Source organism: Gymnogyps californianus, chromosome 15, assembly GCF_018139145.2.
Source record: "Gymnogyps californianus isolate 813 chromosome 15, ASM1813914v2, whole genome shotgun sequence".
Classification (NCBI taxonomy): domain Eukaryota; kingdom Metazoa; phylum Chordata; class Aves; order Accipitriformes; family Cathartidae; genus Gymnogyps; species Gymnogyps californianus.
In genome coordinates this window covers 7,649,867-7,672,261 of record NC_059485.1, presented here as the reverse complement: position 1 = coordinate 7,672,261, position 22,395 = coordinate 7,649,867, and the positions used below count along the sequence as shown (strand labels likewise).

The window sequence follows — 22,395 nt, the reverse complement described above, 5'->3', positions numbered from 1 at the left end:
TCAGATGTTTTTATCCCTGCAGGTGCATTTTCACTCAGTGCACACACTCTTGTCTACACGTGCATCTCCTGCAAGGACACAGGTAATACCAGCTGTGCTGTGCCCTGTTCTCAGGGTTCAGCCAACATCCTACAGCTCAGCCACACACTGGCATGTTCGCTGTGGTTTCTCCCTGTGCATGTTGAGACAGAGGTTTTTCAAATACAGATGCAAGTATTTCCACAGTTTGTGCTTTTTTTTGATGGTGCTGTTTTTTCTTTTAAGCTCTGTACAGAAGCAGCAAGCATTTAAAAGCAGAGTACTAGCAGTGAGACTGAGTCTATCAAGGGCAGACGATGCCCACAGTCTCGCAGACCTACCTCAGCTGCCTGCTCTGGCTCACGATGCCTTTAGGAGATTGCACAGTCCAAACCTTCTGTCTGCAGATACTGCTGTCACAGGCTTGCACAGCGCATCAAGGACATGAGCTCTCTGCAAAGCCAAAATGGAAAGAGTTACACTTCCAGCCAAAAGGAGAAAGCACTGATGCAAAAGCTGCTGGGCAAGTTGCATCACTATATAGCCTGGGGGGCCCCAAATGGGGAGAGACTCCCAGTGTTTTCCCTCAAAACTGGCTGGGTGGAAGCAGAGGGGAAACACTATAGTATTTGCTGACCACCACAGTGGTATGGATGGATCCTCAGCTGGTGGACAGCAATGTAGTTTCAACTGGAAGCAAAGGAGGTGGGCTGATTTACACAAGCTGTGGAAGAGAAAATTCAGGAATAATAAGTCCAGACCTTCACTGGCATTGTTTAAAAGATGAAATAGTTCTGAGAGCAATGGAGCTAAAGTAATCTAGTTTTCATGTGTGGATCCTCTGATATCTGGAAAAAGTGAACTTATTAACCATTTCCTCTCTTGGGAATTATAGAGTTTCTTCCCTAAGGCCAGCTGCCTATTTTCACAAAAGTGTAGGAACTTAACACAATTCCATTGCCAAATGTAGCTGAAATCAGCTATTGGGTTCAAACGTATTACCAAAGGACTGACAGACAGATACAAAGACAATGTGGATGCACACATCTTAGAAGCTGGTCTAAAAACTGGCATAAGCGCTAAAATGTTTCAAGTCATAAAAGCATTATTCTTTCATCCCTGTTCATTCTTCTTTGCTCAAAAGACAAGTTCCTGCCACCAGAACAGAATTATTTCAGCTGGAGAATGAATACGTTCAAATTTAAGCTTGTGCTTAAAATGCCTCAAAGCCTGATGGATTATTGGCCTGTGGAAAAGAGCCCAACATAAATGCAAAGAACAAGGACCAGAGCCTAAACCTGTGGAAATCAGGGACAAATCTCAGTTGGTTCAAATGGATCAGAGGTCTCATTCCCAGGTTTTGAATCTCGAGCCTAATTTTCAGAGATGTCTATTAAAAGCTCTAGCCCCTTCTGACTTCTCAAAGCCAGGCATATTGGAGCAGTTGGCCTTAACCTGGAATTTCACCCTTGAGATTAGGACAGCTTCAGGTGATCCTGTGCTTTTAGACCTCCATGGGTTTTTGCTAATGGCAGTTAGCAGAAGGCAAGTGGCCAAATGCTGCAGCCAGCCCTTGAAACATGAAAGAAAGACCCAGCATTTATACACAGTGTCATGAAGGCTCTTGCAAAAGGCCTCGTTTATGATCCTTTGAAGAAAGCCTAGATGTCTGTTTGAAATAGCTATTTTTAGGTATTTTTTGCATGTGAACAAGTGGACTTGAAAGGAACTAGTGGAGGGACTTTCACTAAGAGTTGAACAATGTCACTAGCTGGTTTCTTGATCCAGTGGCTGGATCAAGACAGCAGGGGAGGACGACTGTAGATTTTGGGCTGACCTAAAGCAAAATGTACTTTTTCACAAGATCTTAACAATACTTTCATGTTGAACCGAAAATGAAGCTTAAATTTTTGTGGGATTTTTTATTTGATCTTGTTTTACTTTGCTCTCAATGTTTCCTCAAAAGGAAAGTTCAAAGTGCTTCATTTTGAAATGAACCGTCATGCCCTCATTCATATTTTCTTCTGGTTGAAGTTTTCTGCTTAATTCAGCACAAATCTGAGTATAATTTCTGCCCACTCAGAGCTTGTGTTTTGGGGGAAATAACTGAGTTGCTTGGCTGTAGCTTTGAATCATGCGTGACTTCAGCCCAATACAAAGAAGCAACTCAAATCTGCAGGAAATCAAACCTCTGTAAGTATCGTAGGCAGTGATCAGAGGACCGGTGACAGTCCTGCCCTTGCCAACCAAGGGGTGCCAGTCCCACCGTTTGGTCCCTCTCCTGCCCAACCACTCCTGCTGCCCTGCGGTAAGACAGGCCAGAGAACCCAGTTACTAAATACTGATCTGGCACTAAGGAAAGGAGCCTCTTCACAAAATACTACTCATCAGAGAACATCCTTCCCTCCTTCCAAGGAGTGGAAAAGGGGAATTTCTTCCATACCCTCTGAAGGCAAACTTTCAAAGCCAGGTTTGCAAAGGTCACTTCATGTGCAGAACTGCTGTCCTCCTCCTGGCAGCTCTAGTCATAAATTGAGGGCTCCAGAATGAGGAAATAAAAGTTTTTATTATACGCACTAAATTTCTATGATACTTTTCATCTCTTTCCTATCACTGGGCTCTGTTTCCTGAAAACTGCCTCGTAAAATAGCGGCCCTGTCAAGTTTTGTGTATTATCCCCAAGAGGTGCTGATTTGGCCCCATACCTTCCTGGTGACAGGACCTGCAGCAACATCCAGCCCAATGCCCTGGCCCTGTCCTGCCTTGGACCACCCCGCTGTCATGTCAAACAGCCAAGCTCTTCTCTAGCAGGTCATGTCCTTTTTATTTAGTGCCCAGTTCTCCTCCAGTAACATCCCCTCTGTCGCTGGGGGTACCAGCAGCCATTATCATCTCCTTCAGCAGTCATAATGTAGAGGTCATCCACAAAAAGCTCTTAGAGCCTGGCTACGGGACTGGTAAGACAGACATGTCACCATCTTCGTGTTCAGCCTGAAGAGGCTTTCTGTTGTTTTATTAAGGTCAGTAAGTCTCCTGGCCCCCTTAACACCTCTACCAATGGCTGATGCAACCACTTAACTGCCCTTCCTCACTCCAAAAGTCCCAGCACAACAAAATAAAGCAGATTAGGGTACTTGGGGAGCAAGGTCTCTCCTTCCCCAGGTCCAGTTCACCGAGGAAGTAAATACCAAGAATTATTTACGCATAGTACTGGTCCCTGATGGTCGCTGATAGTCCCTGTGGCAGAGACATCAGTTCTGGCCTCAGGAAAACTGGGTTCTAGCTTCAGTTTTCCTATGAATTTTCTTTGGGCAAGTCCTTTAATTTGTCAGTGTCTCAGTCTGCTGACAGCTGAGTAGGGATAACAATTGCTTTTCCCACTCCCTTGTACATGCAGATTTTAGCTCCCTGGGATCGTTGCACGCAGAGGTGCCTGAGCCACAGGCAGCAGCAGCCCTGATGCTTCAGGAGCACTAGCATCCCACTCTTGCAAAGCCAAATGTTGTATTCCCATATTCTCTATAGAATAAACAATAAAACTTGTCTGAATTAAAGAGCTAGAAAACATACAAGGAGAGGAATATCAAATTTTAAAACCCACAGTCTTAAAATTCTCTTATGTGTTTGACCACCAAACACGCAGAGATCTGAACTTCTACCCTTCTCAGGGAATAATTTTCAATTTTTATGAGCCAACAATATTTGAAAAAAGTTGGCAGCTACAAATATTAAGTACTAGCTTAATTAGAATGTTTAAAAGTAGCTCATATATAAAAATATACACACATGCACACCCCCACCTCTCATACACGTGAAGGTTTTTCACACAGGTCAGTTGTGTGTTACTTCTGTTGCTTTTTATAGAACAATTATTTTTATCTATAACCATCCTGCTTTGCTTATTGAGAAAAATATTCTGCAGAACAAATAAAATATGCATTAAAATACTATAAAACGAAAACTACAGTATCAGTTTAAGAGTTGAATAGCACCTTTTTTTTCCTAAATACAAAGAATTTAGAAGATTGAAGAGGAAAGGACAAAAGAATTAAGTTAATATATCTACTATTCCTTTTCTTCAGGAAAAAATATTGCAGGACTAATTTTCTCAAATCCCAAAAGAGTGAAAACTCTTTTTTCCCCCCTTTCTCAATGCAATTTTCATTCTTTTGATAAATTAGAAAGACTTTAATTTCCTTTTTCATTATAGTTTGAATTATAAACACAGGCGTAAGCTTCTGGGGATTACACGTTAAACAGAAAGGCACACAAACCATACGTGGCAATTCCAAACCGTTAATGCACACAGAGAGGGGACAGCGCTGCTGGTGCGGAGGTCAGCCAGCAGCCCCGAAACGGCCGGCCACCTCCTCTCCTGCCCCTTGGCTCGCTGGACTCTGCGAATCCTTCATTTGTAATTTCTCAAACTGGAAAACAAGTGACTTTGTCTCATTTCAGATAACGCTGCCGCTGCCATTCCTTTGCGGAGTTCTGCCTCTATGAGCTATCTGATGTTTATCCAATGCCTCAAACCCTGAAAGCTGGAAACCTGCCCATGCAACGCTCTGGTTTCTGTCATTGCACTGAGTTCACAGTCCTGGTGCTTGTGCAGCGGAGAAGTTTCTCCCTCTTGAGGAGATTAAATTAGACCTTTTCACCCCAAAATGTTTCTAAAGGCTTGAAACCGGGCCCCGAACTACCACGCTACAGAGCTTTCTTTTTGCCAAATTATAACTGCTGGCTATAATACTGGGCCTGACCTGCATCACGTCAAAGCTCTCATTATTTTAGTATTACACCACGAAAAAACATTAGGAGTAACAGTAGAAATGTGCTGGCTTCTTCAGGGGCAAAGCCACTAGCTTTCTAATGAGTTCGGTTTCTGTCTTAAGGCCAAACCCTCAGTATTTGACTTGTGGGTCCTTTCAGCAAAGGAGAGGTCTCAAGGGACTCAGCAGTGCATTACCAGCCCCTATCAAAGAACACAGAGATGATCTTGAAGAAGCGATGGTTTGGGAAAGAAAGAAAAGAGGGCGGCAGCAGAGACTCACCAACGTGGCCAGATCTGCCTGCTCTCACGCAGGAACTGGGCTGGCTTGCATGAGGGTGGAGGAGAGCTTCTCAAGCATGATGACACACATCACTGGCCAAATTTACGCTCTCTAAGAGGTCCTCAACCCCTCTTCACATCACGTGTTTATAAATAGGGCTAAGCAAGAAATCACCTTTTTTAGCCCCAGAACATGCACGCTTTCCAATATTCTTTCCATATTTGTAAGCAAATAGATCAATTTGTTTCACAAGCCTTCTCCTGTCTCCATTCAGCTGCCAGAAGGATGATTTCAGGATAAAGTGTGCCAAACAACAGAGAATATTTTGGGGGGAAAAAACAATGTGATTATAGAAATAGTTGTGTGTGCTTGCCCCCCTTGAGCCTTTTAATTTACGAAAATCTAATTAGGGAAGACTTAATGTATAGCACACATAAGGAAGCTGAAACTTCTAACAAAATGTGCTCAGTACCATTTTCTTCTTGCTTCATTAATAAAGAACAAAATGTCTCTAGACTTTCTGTAACATATGCACAGAGTGATTTCAAACCAGACTGAGATTCTTTTCAAATGAGGGTTATAATATACTCAAGCAATAACAACGCATTTTTTTATTGCTTTGCTTGTAAAGTTGTTTCCATGTTCTGCTAGGACAAAGTTATTTGTAATTTTTGCAAAGTATAACTTGTTACTTTGATGGGTTTTAGGACCTTTCTATTTCAGCTATCGATTCAAGGTTGAGTGTAGCCTACAGCAGAGCTGAGCTTGGGGAATCAGAGTGCAAGAGGAAGACTTGTATTTTTCTACAGAAATTATATCTTTTCATACAAATTAGGGACACAGGAAAACAAAGTTTTGATTCATCCTCTAAATCATATATAATGCATAGGGCTCTGTGCCATCAGATCACAGGAAAGCAAAAGGGATTTCTAGCTCTTCCACATTTGCTTATCTTGCTCAGATTACAAACAAAACAGTTTAGTCATTGGATAGGTCTGAAACAAAGAATCTCCAAGAAACAAATGCAGCCTTTACGATTTCTACCAAAGACTGTATCAACAAAACCAATGATGTGTCCCGTTTTATCTTTGGATGCAAAAATACCACTCTTTTCATTGGCTGTCTGCATTGAAGAGCAGTGCTGTAGCAGTCTGGGCAAAAGAAATATCTGCCCTGATACTGATAAATGGGGCAAGTATATCTGCAGAACTGAAGAATTTCCCTTTTCATATCCATTTCCAGAAGGAATCAGATAGAGGCAATTCCCCAGGTGATCTGTCACCGAACACAATCTTTCTCTGTGTGGGCAAGGAGAATCAAAACGATCTCATGAGTATAAAATATTTGATAGTAAGACAATCTGGGGGAGAATATTTGCCCAGGAGATTAAAAAAAAAATATTCAACTAGCTTTGAAAATGCATGTATGCTCCTACAGTGAGGTGTTAAATTGCATTATAAGTATTGAGACATCAACGTTTACAATTCAAATATAAGCATAGAGTGGGAAACTGTGAAACTATTTAAAGGTGTCAGTGTATGGATTTGTAAGCAGAGGTTTGTATATCATTTGATAGCTATTTATTTCTTGTTAATGTTTATGATGGTCTGACTTGCCACGTGATGCAGATCATATCTGATGGGTAAATGGCACCAAATCAGTGTTTTGCAAATACAGAACATTTTCATATTTGGCCAGTGAAACCAAAAGGCTTCCTAGAGTGAGCATGCTATTAAAATGCTAATAGACTGTATTTGAGAAAGTTTACTCAGACCTCAGCAGGAAACATATATACCATTTACAAAGATCTAGATATGTGTTTTTAACATAAAAGGGTTTCCCTTCCCATGGAACTGTAAGAACCTTTATAAGAGAGCCAGGATAATGTGATAAGCCCCATGCAAATGAAGAAAGAAGAAAAATGTATGGAGGGCTAGTGAACTTAATTATGTTGAAATACAGATATAATTGTGAGCATGAAGTATGTGCATATGTGATAGCCACCTTTTATGTTTAATGTCTTAAAAAGAAATCAGTCCAGTGAACTGCTGGTGAGAAACACCATAGATACTGTCACAATATGTTTCATCCCATCAGAGATTTTAACCTAAAGATGTCTGAGTTTGACTTTTTTTTTTTTTTACACATTTGCTTCTGGATATTTCTGCAGGTCAGCCCTCCAAATTATTCAATACTGAGGGACTGATCAGGTGGTGGTGGGGATTTTGCCCATGACAGGAGAAGCAAAGAGTAATAAAAGAAATGAGGGCACAGCTCTGATCAAAATGGGGAGGATCTGTATGTGCAGACCTGCCACCACTATACATGAGAGCAGGCAGGGCACTGAGCAGAGCTGAGATCAGGTAAGGTCACAAACAGAGGCGCTTGCTATGTATTGCACAGCATTCAGTGATGAGTACCACCTTCCAGACATCAGGGTGTGTGTTTAGGAACTGCTGTGAGCTGTAATGCAACATTCAGAATGAGAAAATAAAGAGGAAAATCTTGATGTACCACTCAGCCCCTGGTGAATTCGGGAGCAAAGCTGGCACTGGCTTCAGCAGAGGTGACTGGGTTTGTTCTGTATTGAATAATTCAATTGAATCGAAGTCTGCAGGGCCAAAGAAAGTGGAGAATTCAAGAAGCCTATAAAAATAGAGTCCAGATTTGCTGGAGAGCTGTAACCTTTCAGAAATGTAATTAAACAAACAAGCAAGGAGTGTTTGGGGTTGAAATCTCTGTTTTTAAACCTCCATTGTTACTTTATTTGAATACCAGAGTCAAAGATACAATTCACATGTTGAAAGAGGCCGGAAGATTCCTTTTGTCTTCTTTTTGTCTTTTTTTTTTTTTTTTAAAACTCATTCTGAACATTAAATAAACAAAACATTAATTGGATTGCGTTTGCTGGTCAGTAGGGTGACAGGATTTGAACTCTTACATTAGGAAACAAATTCCTTGCTGAAAACAGATTCTTTTACTCTGGCTCATACATTCCTAGCTCATACAGATAAAGTACACAAACTCAACTCACTGACAAATGGCCTGGATATTCAAAGATATCTATGTCTCAGAAACATCTAAGGAGCACTTTTGGATTTTTTTTTAATGTTTTGGCTCCACTTTTACCCTGAAATGTATGTACATCAATTATTTTATGCAAATTCCAGTATAATCCATTGCCATCAGCTTAACACTTCTCCTCTGAATGGCTGAACTCCCTTCCATTGTAGGGAAAGTGCAAGATTTAAGACTTCTCCCAGTCACTTAAAAAAAAATAAATGGAGGAGAAAATGAGAGGTTATTTAGCTCATGGATTTGTTTTGCTTTCCTAAAACAAAATAATTCTGAATTCTACTTACTGGAAATCTGCTTGGTTAAGAAATATTTAATGAAAACAGCATAGGGCTGTTTTGCTTTGTTGGCTTTTTGTTGTTTAGGATTTTTGGAAAGGTTTACAGTGGAATTATAAAAAAAATTAACAGTAATTCAGCATTTTGCAGAATCACATGGAAGAACAAGACATTCTGACTAAGAAGGCTAAATCCCACAAACAGAGTGTAGCAGGAATTTTCTGATGAACGGTTTATTGCTAGAAAATGCCAGTTGGCCATAAAAATCTCTTTTTCTAGATACATATTGGTAATGAGCAATTTTTATGAGAAATGTCCTCCCACGTAACCATCCTAACCGCTGCTTCCATGGCTTCTGGGTCTGAAGGACTTCCAGGACTGATGGCTGCAGACCTGCGGTATCATCTCAATGTCACCCAGTCACAAGCTTACATGAAGAGGGACGTCCCCATTTAGTTCTTGGCCTTGTAGCATTCCTTGTGAGACCCCATCAAACTTCAACACACCCTCACTGAAACCACAACCCTTGGAGCTACCAGATTCCTTCTGGGAGCCCACAATGACAGGGCTCAGCGTTTGGTTTTTGCAAAAGGGAGACAGCAATCGTGTGAATCCTAAGTGGAGTTAAGAACGTGGGAAAGCCTAAATTTGCTAACAGTATTGGCTCAGAGCAGAGCTCCAGATTATCTTCCCTGGTGCAGATCTGAGGAGCTAGAAGAGCTGCTAACCAAGCCCACCTCGGCTATGCTCACAGGCTTCCCCAGCTCTCATGGTCATGACAAACCTTAGGTGTGCTGGTGGCCAAGAGTGCCCATCCCATGATCTCCATTCCTGATCCTGCCACCATCTCCACAGGAAGGTTTTTCCATCTCTATATATTCTTTTTTTCCTCCTGCCCTTTTGGTATGACTATTTATCTTTGGGGGGGGGGGGAATAAATAAATTTTAAAATTTGCCTATTTCTCTTGTGTGGGCACCTGCAGAGACTAGCACAATGGAGCCCTGCTCTCATCTAAGGCCTTCAGACATATGCTCCTTTAATGTAACTATCTCTTAGAAAATACACAACAAACAGACCAGAGAAAAATGAATTTTCTGCTTTCTTTCTATTTAAATATACTGCCAATTCAAAAGACAGGATCCTTTCATCATCGAAATGTCTTTCCCATGTACAGCGTTCCAGCTATTACAAGTAGGAAAAAAAGCTGAAGTTGTGCAGGAGTTTTAGCAACGGGAGTCCACACTCTCAGCGAGCTGGCATCTCCAGCAGCTGGCTGAAATCAAAGCCAATGGCTGGAAAACCTTCCCAGAGCCTGGAAATCATACAGTTTCCAGGATTCAGGTGTACGTGCTGCTGGTCAGCATGTTCAGCTCATACACAAGCTATGTACTGTTATGGGAAGTTTGTAAACCTGAATGACAGTAAATGTATACAAGTATTTCCCCAACCTGCATATCAGTTTATCTGCTAAATTCATCCACTCGAATATCCTGTAAACCTTGATTGGTAAAAGTCACACAGTGGAATATTTATCTGAATTCTTATTTTGGAACAGGTTAGTTAATTAAGGCCTATTGAAAAAAATTATACTGATATAACAGCACTATGAAGGTGCCCATTTCACCTACATCACTATCATATTCAGTTATCTTGGATATCTTTTTCTCAATAATAGCAATACTGAACACAGAAAATATTAAGCACATCGTATTAATTAGAAGGCATTCCTTCAATCCAGATATTCCTTCTATAGTGAAAAAACACTTAAGAAAGAGATTCAATTAATTTTGTTGCTAAGATGTCAGCACAATCTGCCATGTACACATAGCAAACATGAGTAAGTCTCAGTTTATACCTTCTACGCTTTTTTGGAATGTGTAGAATTACAGCAATTAATTGCTGCTGTTTAAAGAAAATGTGAAAAGCTATTTTGACATATATGCCGGGTAGTTGTGAGTTAAACACATAGAAGGGAATAAGTAGTAGGTGGGAGTTTCAGATGACTAGTAAATAACAGAAGTGTAGTGATACGTAGTCTTTTAAAAATCAGAGGATAGATTATTGACTTGCATAAGAGATGACAAGGGAAAAAGAGAAAAATGAACCTAACATTGCAAGACACAATCCATTAAGAGCTGATGTAGTAAAATAATGCTGACTTCTTGTAGATAAGTTAGCCTTCTCATTGCATTCAAATGACAAAAAAAAAGTTAATTCCAATGTTTTCTTTGTGTAAATATACCTCTTTTACATGTCATTATTTTCTTTCCTCTTTAGAGCATAGTCTGCCAGATAAGTCAAAAAAGAGATTAGCTTTTATTGGGATCCAGATGCTGCCTAGAAGTTGTCACAGTTGCAAGGAGCACACACACAACCTTCCACTTGGTGCTGCTGAGGGCATACAACCCGGATGGTCTGTTATTCTGGTGTTCCTCCTGAAATGTCTAAGGTAAACTGGCTCTTACCCCTGCTCAGAAATGTGAGAAAACAAAGTGCATAATCTGGGTGCTCTCAGTGTAATAATACCTCACTCACAACTTTAAGTTCACCATTCTGAAAACAGCTTAGGGGGTTTTGTTGGTTTTTTTGGTTGTGGGGTTGGTGGGGTTTTTTTGAGTTTTCAGTTCGTAATGGCATTATCCTTTAGGAGAGAATTTGCTTTTTATATCCGGTTTTACACTTTCTTCATTCAAGAAACTACATAGTCCAAGAAAACAAATATTTTATCTCACTCGGTCATAACTGGCCCCAGTTTACCTGAAACTGTATTTTAAGTATCACCACTAAGTATTGCATAGGTCACAGAAGCAGCCATTTGTTAACACAGTTCAACTTTTAATCCTCATTTCATAAGAGGGCAGAGAAGAGTTTCAGAGGCTTCTTCAAGTCACAGCAGGCAAATTATGTACTTAAGACAAGAACAGTATAATTTTTCTCTTGTGTTAAAAGCAGTTCTTGTCTGGCCTGTTCCTTTCTAGTAGGGTCCAGATGTCTTCAGCCCTTTTCAAAACAGGGATAAACCAAAACCACTGATTTCAGCAAATGAATTTTTCAGGCAGTTCACTGGTGACTTGCTCTGTTGTCACACAGAGTGGCCCAGCAGCCTCCGTGTGCCAGGCTCAGACCACAGTAACACGTCTTGGATGACCCAACCAGCTGAGGATCCCATACACATATTCCTGTGCATGTACATACGAATTTATGTGGATAGAGAGAGAGAGGACAATTTCAGTTAAAGCTGCAAAAGAGAAGTGCTACCTTTAAACAATTACTGGTTTTGTTAACATACTTTGCTATATGTGAATTTATTACCTTTTTTTTTAAAACTGCAGTTAGTGGTTTCTAGACGAAATCATAACAACCACTAATCACTGGAAACCAGGTTATGTTCACAAAGGAAAATAAAAGCTTCAGAATACATATTAGCTTCTGGACTACAATGTTTACAGAGCCTCCAGGATTTTGATCTGTGCACGTCCCTAATGTACCAAATGTTGAAAATCCAAAACAACTGCCAAAACTCACATTTGGCCCTGATTAGTTCCTTGTTTATCATGGTTAGCATTCCCCAGATAAGAGATAATGTTGCAAGCTCAATAACCACAGAAAGTTTTGAAGACACACTTAAAGAGAAACGTAGCTATTTTCCTAAAATGTCATTCAAAAGGAAATTAGTGTAAAACTCAGTAGATTTTAATTGAGCGATGTACAGCAATGCTCAGGTCTCACTCGTGAAAAATTCTACCTGATTTATATCCTAACTAGATAGATGAAAAATTGAAATGGTTCCTTCACATATGCATTTGTCTTTCATCTACTAAAACTGTATTTCAGCTGCCTTTTTATCTATCACTGTAAAATAACCCCTGAAATTCCACCAGCAAGTCATTTTTTGCATGCAGTCACAAAGATCTCAACAGAAATGGAAGTGTCTTGTCCATTTTCTCCTAAATCTAGGTTATCGATGTAGAAATAGCAATTATTGTATTGCTGTTACAAGTTACCCCATAAAGACACCAACGAGCCTATGGAACTTACTGCCATAAGCCCTCATTAGGCTGAAGAGCTTAGCCGTGTTCAAACAGGTTAGTGTTTTGTTCGCTGAACAAGAATTTGCAGAGATAAACACCAAAAAAATTTTGCTGGAGAAAAAAAGCCAGCATAATTCACACTAAGACAGCACTACATGGTTGGGACTTAAAAGGAAATTATGAAGAAAGGACAAAGTCATAAGGGTCCACTGCAAGCTTTTTCCTCTTTTAAAATATTTCCCCCAAGCCTTTGCTAGCTCTCGGTTGGATTAGATGGTCGATTGCTCTGCATGAACAGAGCAATCTCCAGATTCATGGAGAGCCTTATTGTTCACCATCGCTCTTGGCACGGTGCATCTGGCATGTCTGCAGTTGGATAGCACTCTATAAACAGGTGAACCAGACGTGCGAAAAGTTAATGTTCTGCTGTCGTGACAGTATAATTATCTCTAATAATAAAGGAAAACAGCTGCTTCAAATAGTCTTTCACTTAGAAAGTGTTTGGATCATTATATCTTGACTTTTATCATCTGGTTTTTGGATAAACTCCCAATGTGGTTTATGGTTCTGCAAAATGGTAACATCTCATTTTATGAATGACAGACAGATGGGTTTTGCTGCAAGGCTTATGGATAGTAAAGCACGTAAGACCGTTCAAGATACTTAACTGCGAGAAATACTGGAGATAACAAAATATTGCCTTCTCTCACTTTTTAAGACTCCTGTTACTTATTTTCAATGGTTTCAAGTTTTCTTTTTGTGAGTGTTCAGTATTATCACCTGGCAATCCTAAAACTTTGTGATTTTTTTTGTTTCAGTGCACAGAGAAAGAACGGCTGTTTTACTATTAATTGAAAGCCAGCGGAGATGTAGTCCAAATTTCAGAATAATGTCTGTTTGCAGGAGATTTGTATGCCATTCATCTCTCTCTCTCCCTGTCTCCCTCCCACCCCCAGCAATCATCTTATTGGATTTTCATGTCCAAATCCTGTTCTCTTAATCAAAAGGCAAACAAAATCAATCTTTTGGGTTCCTAGAATCCGAGTGAAGCATTTAGTCCTAAAGCACTGAGAGACTTATTCCACAAAGCTCTGTCAGACCCAGCTTACTAAATTGGTTAACCCTTGTCACTAAAAGCCACAGTAATCACCCATGAGATCTGCTGCAGTAATGTTACTTTTTGTTATATCAGGAAAGCTTTTATTTTCTCAAACCTTTGCAAAATCCATATAATTGACAAGGGACAAATGGTTGGGGGTTTTTTCAGTTGTTTTTTAAACTATTTGTTATCAAAACTTGAGCTTTTGGAAGCAGATACTTCAAATACACGGTGATATTATGCAACATTTGACCTGGAAAGAAAAGCATCTAAAATGCATTTTTATGAATTGCTAGATATTTAGTCTGACAGACCAAATCCTTGAAATGGGATATTCAGCTCTGCTACCTGTCTTCCTCTGTAGCGATTTATGTCTTAGGACATAGAGCGAGGGCTGGATGCTTCCCCTCATTGCTTTCCCTTGGCTGCACCCTTCCAGCAGCGCAGAGATGCTGCACCTCTGTTCCAGGACCCTCCAGAGCGATGCAGCAGAGGCTGAGCATAGCTGTGCCCCATGATTTCCAGACAGGAAAGTCTGGGACAATAACTGAAACTCCAACTCCCAGCTGCCAGACCAGCTTTCCGAGGTGCTGGGGAGTGGGAGTCAGTCTGGAGGATGGAGGGGCTTCTGGTCCCCAAATCCATCAGCCACAAAGAAAGGACACAAAAAGCAAATGAATCTTGCTCAGATTTTGTACTGACAAGTCTACATGGAGCCTTGTGAGACAGACAGAACTGCAATACTCCATGAGCAAAGGTGATTTTAAAGGCTGCACAATTTCCCGCAGAACACAATTTAAATCGTCTGTATATGCAGTAATTAGCTGGAGACCATTTTCCACATAGGAAATGGAAGACTTCTGGTAGTTAACCAACAACAGCGAACCTTTCCAGCTTAGCACAAAGCTATTTGGTAAAGGTATTTAATGATGATTCACTGGGAAAATTCACAGCTTCCAGTGGTGTGCAGATTCACAATTTTCTTTGCGTGCAGCGCTGCTTTCCAGGACAGTCTGCAGACTGGCCTGCAACATCAACACCGGCTGGCTGGCGAGCTGCAAAGCAGTGTGTGTGACGAGCACAGCTGAGCAGATCTCATTTTAGGTCCTTCCCAAACGACAGTTACCAAGCCCACAGAAGGAAGGAGACTAGGCAGAAAGCAAGAGCAGCGTCAGACAGGCGTCACTCCTGCACATCACCCGCTGCAGCTAACCGGGCAGCCCAGGGGCTGCTCTGGACTCTGCAGGTGGGCTCCAAGCCAATTGCCGGAGGGGCTACAGGGAGGTGAAGTGCTGCTATTCCGTATTTATCCACTGCAGCTTCCCCTTCCCTCATGCCCTCTGTACTGCCAGGTAGTGCATACAATGCACAGCGTTTACCCCATGGCTGAGGTGGCGTAAAGATTAAATTTGAGAGCAAAGCTTTAGGCTGGTGGACACAACTTTTCATGGGAATGCTTCCCGATGTCTCATATATGACATAAAAGATATGAGTTGGCACAGGACAGGCCTTTAAAAAAATAGTAAGAAAACAAAGTGGCTATGAGACACAATTCACTGGTCCTGCTAAATTCTGCGATAGCTGAAAAATAGCTCCATTTTACAATTCCATTGCTGCATTAAAAATCTGCATATCCATACTATGAGCTATGTCTATGCTGAAAGGGAATAATGAGAGATTGTGCTATCCCCAGTGATGCTTAGTCAAAACAGTATATTGAATTTTAATATCAATAATTTCATGAAAATTATTCCGTGGGAAAGTAATCAGGCTTATATACCATCGATGTTTTACTGAAATGTGTATTAGCAGGATGGAATGTATGTTTTAACTTCCCCTTTCATTTTCACGTGCAAAGTAACAAGTTTCTTTTTTCTCATCCAAATCTTTGAATATTCAAGTTGCTTAACTAAAAATGCTTGGAAGGAGCAGACAGCAAAGAAAATGATAATGTGTAGCTCTTTAAACAGGGGGAGCTTGGAAGAATGCAAAGTTAAATTTTCAACACATTACCAGCGCCTCTTTTACAGAGAAGTAGTTGTCTGCAACAACATCAGTGCTTCTGTTCTCCTCAGAAAGGACCTTACAAACACTGTCAGGAGCATAAACAACGAAAGCTACAATTTCACTTGTCTACTGCCATCAACGTACAGCACGAACTCTGTCCCACGCTACCCCCATTATTATGCAAGGAAGAATTTGAAAATTGCACCGTTCAAAGACTATAGCTGAAGTGGACACAGAAACAATACAACACAGGCACTGCAGTTAACTGCAGATTACAAAACTGTATTTAAAACCAGATAACCTCTATAGTGAGTGTTTTCTGCAAACCTGCAGTTTCTCACAATTGCTCCAGCATGGACCTCCAGCAGCAAAGCTGGAAAAAAAAACTGAAATCATACCTTTACATGGTTATCTTACGACAGGATCATCTTGCAATTGAGACTCACCTGTATTGCAGATCCTAGAACCTCACTGTTTAGGGTCTGAGGGAGCTCTGCTTTCCTTTGAATGTCTCTATCGGTCTCATCCTGAGGCTCTACTGCCATCTGAGCAATGAAGAAAATCTCTTCGCACATATTTTTGCTTGCTTTTCGACAGTGGCTGCCAACATGCTGTCTTTCTCAGCTTTCTCACTGAAAGAATCACTAAAAGGGAAGATCCTTCTGTTATTCACTCCATCTCCATGGAGTGGCCACCTGATGTTCAACCTTTCTGATGTTCAGCCTCTCTCAGACCAGTGCTCAAGTCAGAGCTCCACTACACTGGGCTGAAGTTTCCTTTTCGTATCTACAGACTAGATCCAGCTCCAGACACCCTAACTAGGAATCTCAGAGTCATAAAAAGCACTTTTATCCTTAGCTGTCTCACAAGAGTTTGTTTTTAAAGACATCACAGTGGTCCCTGCTCCTGCACTCAGCTGTGGTAAGGTCCCTGCTCACCACAAGGACTCAGAGGGGACCCCTGGTCCTGGAGAGAAGCCTTCAACCAGGACCCACTCAAGCAATTTAGAGCTCCCTGTCCCAAAATTTTCAGTGGGTTGTAGGACAGTCTACTTGAGCAAAAGCAAATAAAATGACCTTTAAAGAGAAACAAAGGAAAGTATACAGATTGCTTATGTCTCATGATAGACTCATAAAGTAGCTGTATTGAGTGTCAGTGTTGCCTGCTGGTTGCAGTTCAACATTACAAGATAGATTGCCAGCTGAAAACACACAACTTGATCCCAACACAAATGTTTCACAATAATCTTTGCTGGAAAGTCACCGCATAGCTTTGGGAACCCTATAAAATTCCTCCAGGGAAGAATTTCCCTCATGCTGCAGCGAAGCCAGTGTTTCTTCTAGCATTTATCACATACCTAGCAGCTTTATAACCTTTTAAAACGTGCAATAGCTGGGTTGTGACAAACTTCCTGATCTTTCTTTTACAGGAGATGGGTAATGTTTCGCACCCATTATGCAAATTCCGATTGCAAAATAATTTCTCCAGGAATTGCCTGAATAAATCCAGCAAGGCAAGTTCAGAAGCACTTAAAGCCAACAGACCAGGTCAATAAGGACAGGGATAGCCTAACCTGCGAGACTGCCTTTGCAGTTCAAGGCAAACATGTAATTAAAGACATAAGTAGAAGATTTAAACACTTACATACAGTTATGTTATGAATTCCTTAGTGGGGGGATGTGGAGTTGGACCTGAAGAAGCAAAAATCAGCAGAGACGCAAAATCTTTGATATATTTGATTGCATCTCATAGACTATTTCTATTGACTGATAGCAGACAGGTCTGCAGATTGTCTCTTCTTTTTGCCCCCTGCATGTGGCAAGCATGCAATTGCATGGGGGCTCCTGCTCCCCGGGGCAGGGGTACTGCGCAGTGCAGGATAGCAAGGGCAGAGCTAACACATGTGGGAGCATAGGTGGAGCAGCTGCTGAAAATATTTCAGTTCAGAAGCAAGGGAGTCAGGACGTGCAACAACTTGTAGTACTGGAAAACGCAGAGGCTTAGTATAAAGAGCAACAGAAATTGAAAAGCCACATCTGAACAGGAGCCAGTAGCTCATGGATCTTCCTCTTTGGCAACTCTCTTGCATACATTAGAGTGGGAAAACATTAATTATACCACAGCAATCCATGTCTTCCAAAAAACAAAGATCTGTGCTGTTTTCCCATGCCACTGTCAGCCTTCACCCTAGTCCTGCAGGCATTATGATATCCAACAACACACCTAGCATTTCAGCTGCAGCTGGTGGAAACACCAACCTCATGTTGAACACAGCCCAGCAGCCCGCTAACTAAAGGAGACAACTCCAGGCGTCTACTTAATCTTCTTATTCCCACCAGGTCCTCTGCAATTCCAGCCTCTCACTCCAGCCCTGAGATGAAATAAGCAGGTATCATATCCCAGGTTTGCAGTCTGGTTTTCCCAGACTTTCTATGAGCCTTATGGGTTTGCAATATGAATTGAGCACTTCACACCCTGAAGATGTGAAACCAAGCCCTGCTCCAAATATTATCGAGTTCAGTGATCCACATCCTCCCTAAGAACAATCATCAGCTTTCTGCTCCTGCCAGCATCTGCCCTGATGATGTTTAAACACAAAATTTCCTCCAAACAACAGTTGTTCAAATAGAAAAAAACCCAAGTAAAATAGAAATCTTAAAATCCGCCATATAAACTGCTGATGAACTTTATAATCTAACCTTGAGCCAGTGGAAAAGAAGTAGGAAGGGAAGAGACCAGTTCAAAAGGCCAGAGGTAGAAGCAGTTCCTAGTAACCTTTTAAGAGTTAGTTACCCAGATCCTAATTGAAATACATTTATAGGACTCCTGGAGAATATGTATTTTTAAAATGCAATATGCAAAAGAAAATGTAAAGTGCTGGTGGCTTGAAAGCATGTGTAGAGTGTGAAAGATGAAAGACTCGGAGACACATCCATTCAACTGTCCAACAATTTCAGGGGCTGCTGTCTACAGAATAAGCCCTGATATAACCCAGACATAAATGAGATTCGAAAACTGACAGCTGTGCATGAGTCTTCTCTCAAAATAAAAATACACAGAGTAACCTGCATTTAAAACTCAGCACCTCTTGTTGGCTATCCCCTCAAAACACATGCAGGTTCATTTATGTTTCGTGTGAATATTTGTGCCCATTTTTCATTTTACATAAACAACATCTGCCTAGTGAAAAGGTTCACTGGAACATGCACTCTTGAATGTTTATGTCCACAAACTGTTCTATATGAACTTAATATATTGGTCTTTTTTTTCATCAGTCTTGACCTGGTTTACAGGGGTATAAGTCAGAACAAATTAGATTTAGGTGGTAGTAAAAACAGAACAATTTCAGTGGACATTAACTTTTAAAGCTTTTGCAGCTGACAATAGAGAAGAGTGCATGAGAACAACTCTAGCTCTTGGACACCCGATACAACATAGCGAAAACTTTACTGGATCTTTAAACTGCTGCACAAGCACAAAAAGAATGAATGAAATAAGAGGGATATTTCAATTCCACATGAGCTCACGTTCTGTTTCAAATGCAGCTTAAATGTCTCTGTGTAAAAACAGGCCACAATCAAGCCATTCCTCAGATGAAGGCATGTATTTGCAGCTTTCATTGACAAGTTGTGAGATTCTTTGTTCCCATCTTGGTCACACATTTAGATGGTTTTAAAAGGCTGGCTCATTATCAAGGTTGAGCATCCCCCCATCTTATAAATACAGCATTTGCTGCAGTAAAAATTTCCAATTTGCAAAAAACCTGGATGAATTCAGAAGAGAGAGCAAAAAAATTGATTAATGGAATTGATGAAAACTATAAAATCAATTATTCTTGTTAGTTGCTCCTGGGGAAAAAAGTACTGCAATGTTATTCTAACACTAATTTCTAGAAATCAAAGATCCTTTTAGTAAATTGTATCAACTAAGTGTCAAACTATGGATTGATAGCTCTGCCTCAGAGTTCCCAGTCTTGACCATTGGCTGATGCCTTTTCACCCAGTCCTTGAGTACATTCACAATACTATGTTTGGGGGATACTGTACAACAGTTCCTGAACCTGCACTGTTGCTGAAATCCCTATAAAATGAAAGTATGGCCTTAGAGGATTCAATGAAGTCAGTGATGATCCAAAATACACATGGTGAAAAACAATTCTTTACGTGGTATTGTGGCTGAAACAGATAACATAGCACTGTGCTGATATGAAACTTAATTATTGAAAAAATTTAAGTGGTTTGCCCAAGGTCACACATAAAATCGGTTGCTTGAGAGCTAGTCCAACACCTTAGGAAAGCCCAAGATGAGAAGAAATCAGCCAGTGTCTACATACCCCAAAGATGCGATTAAGTGACAACTCCCTGCAAAACATTATTTTCCTCGTTTTCACATTTCATTGCAAAGACACATGGCAGGGCAGGGCTGAGATTTGGTTTGATTTAGTTCAAACAAATCAAACCAGTGCATTTTGTACCCTGTACACCCAGCTGCCTCCCTGGATGCAAGGGCAAAGAATGAACAGAAGTCACTTGTGGACTGGAAAGCGGAGAGCGAAATGGGCAGAAATTGGGGGGGAAATTTTATTTAGAGCTTTGCATGTGGCTTGGGAACAAGGTTTAAAAGCTGCTGAGAGAGAAGGTGGTGCAGCACAGGCTGAATGAAGAGACCAATACGACAGAAGCCTTTAAAAAAGTCAGGATGCAGGATTAGAGACTGAAAGGAACACATAGAAATTTTATGATAGTAAAATCACGTACAGCATGAGGGAGGAGTAATGTTGAAACACACAGCAATATTTTCTACAGTTTATTTATTAAAAATCATTTCTCAGAAATAACCATCTGCCTTCACAGCAACTGCTCTTCTCCAGAGAACAAATGTAGTCTATTAGTTTTCCTGTATATATCCTGCATTGTTGTAATATTGAGCAATACTTGAATCTAATTCTTCTGACACACAGTTATGAAAAATGTAATTTTTAAACCTTAAAATATTTACACAGCTAGTGAAACTTACACAATTAAAGTCTGAATCAAATTGTCATTTATATGTGGTATACAACAGATTTATTAAATTCAATCAGTTAAAATAAAAGTGGCAATAAAGTATCACCAGACAAGAGGAACCCATTTTTGGCTGCATCCAGCTGTTTATTTATGTATTCATCTGCTTAATAAATTTCCATCAGCCTTGCAAATGTGCACATTTCAATGAAAATTTTGGAGAGGCAACTTACGGGATTGGGGTGGGGCAGGGAGGACACAAGTTTTCTTCTCAGTCAGGAACATGGTGTACTTAAGTTTCCATCTGTAGTAAATTCATGTACTTTTATTGTAGTCTTGGTTATAGTAATATTTGGCTGCTGAAACACCCTTTTTGGACCTGTGCACCCAGTTTAGCATCTTGAAACCCACTACAAGGAGCACTATGTCACCATAAACCGGCTCAAGGAAAGCCAGTTGCATCAACATCCAGGTCAGCAACGCATTCACTACAGAAACGGCTACTGTGAAGTTCGTGTATGTGCTTGGGATGTTAAACTTTTTTTCCTGCCTAACAGGTAGGAACCTGTTAGGTTCAATAACTGCATTTGTACAATGCCTTTAATGATCGGATTCTGTCCCGTGAGTGAAGCTCATAAAAACTATAGGATCAATAATATTAGGAATACTACTACTTATTACTAGTAACAGTTTGTCAAGCTGATTAATTTAGTTTTTCTCACTTTGACTTGTCTTTACTGCCTGCATGAACCCCTATTACACACAAATCATGGAAACAGACTTGAGTGCCTTCTTGCACCTAATCTTGTTCAACAATTTCTTTTCATTAGTGGGATAAAAGCACTCTGCTGCATTCAGCGCTCCACTATATGCTCTTTGAGTCTTTGGCTTAACCCTTTTAACATGATTAAAATAAACAAAGATCAATGTGGCCAGCATTCCTCAGAATGACAGAGAAAAGCCTAATTGCTATTGAAACTTCACAAAGGAAACAAAAAAGCTAAAACTTTTTTTCTTTTTTAACCTGGGGGGGGGAAAAGTCTAATTGATTGTGATTAGTAAAGCCAATACTTTGAGGTGTTGTCTAGGTTACCAGATTTATTGTCCCTTTTCAGCAGTCGTGGCCATTACTTAACTATTGGATTAATTGTATGCAGAACAAATCATCTGCCGTTTCATTTTGTGACTCATTAAGCAAGTATAGCAGATAACCATTACTGCTTTTTGGTGTAAGAAGATTTCAAAACTTATGCGCTGCTAATGATGCTAGAATTAGGAAAAGCAAATACCTTGCTGTGTGCAAAGGTCAGAGTAAGCACTAATGGAATACTTATCTGCCCAAAAAGTAAATTAAATCAATTTCCTGAGCCTTGTAAGAGGTATAAAGCCGAGACAGGAGGCTGCAGCATAAGAAATTGCAGTTCACTTGCAGGTGGCTCTCAGTGATACTCTAATGTGGAGCACTGCTAACTGTACAACCCAGCAGAGCTGCTAAGAGACTTTTTGACTGTCAGGAGGGATGCGCTTTGGACAGAGTGGGTGCCAGCTAGGAACATGTCTGGATTTTGGGGAGACTGATGTCTAATGAAAGGGAAAAGGTTTTACTGAGAGAGACACATATGGCACACTTTGGAAGGACAAAAAGGAGAGGAAGAGGCTCCTCTTGCCAGGATGGGAAGAGTAAATGTCTATGCTGTGATGTTTTTTTCTGGAGATGTTTCAAGCTTTCTCACCCTCAGCCTGTGCTCTCCCTCAAACCCCATCACTCTCTGTAAAATCTCATGAGGTGCAACACCTTCCTCTGCTCCTCTGGCATGGGAGAGCTTTGCAAT

General features: G+C 40.6%; 1 long non-coding RNA gene across 1 annotated transcript in view; it reads right to left on the bottom strand.

Annotated features, from left to right (window-relative positions):
- The window catches only part of LOC127022568 (uncharacterized), a 77,291-nt gene that overhangs the window by 2,036 nt on the left and 52,860 nt on the right, over positions 1 to 22,395 (bottom strand). The window contains exon 2 of the long non-coding RNA XR_007767356.1: positions 360 to 471. This is a non-coding gene — a long non-coding RNA (uncharacterized LOC127022568). The remainder of the gene's footprint in view (positions 1 to 359; positions 472 to 22,395) is intronic.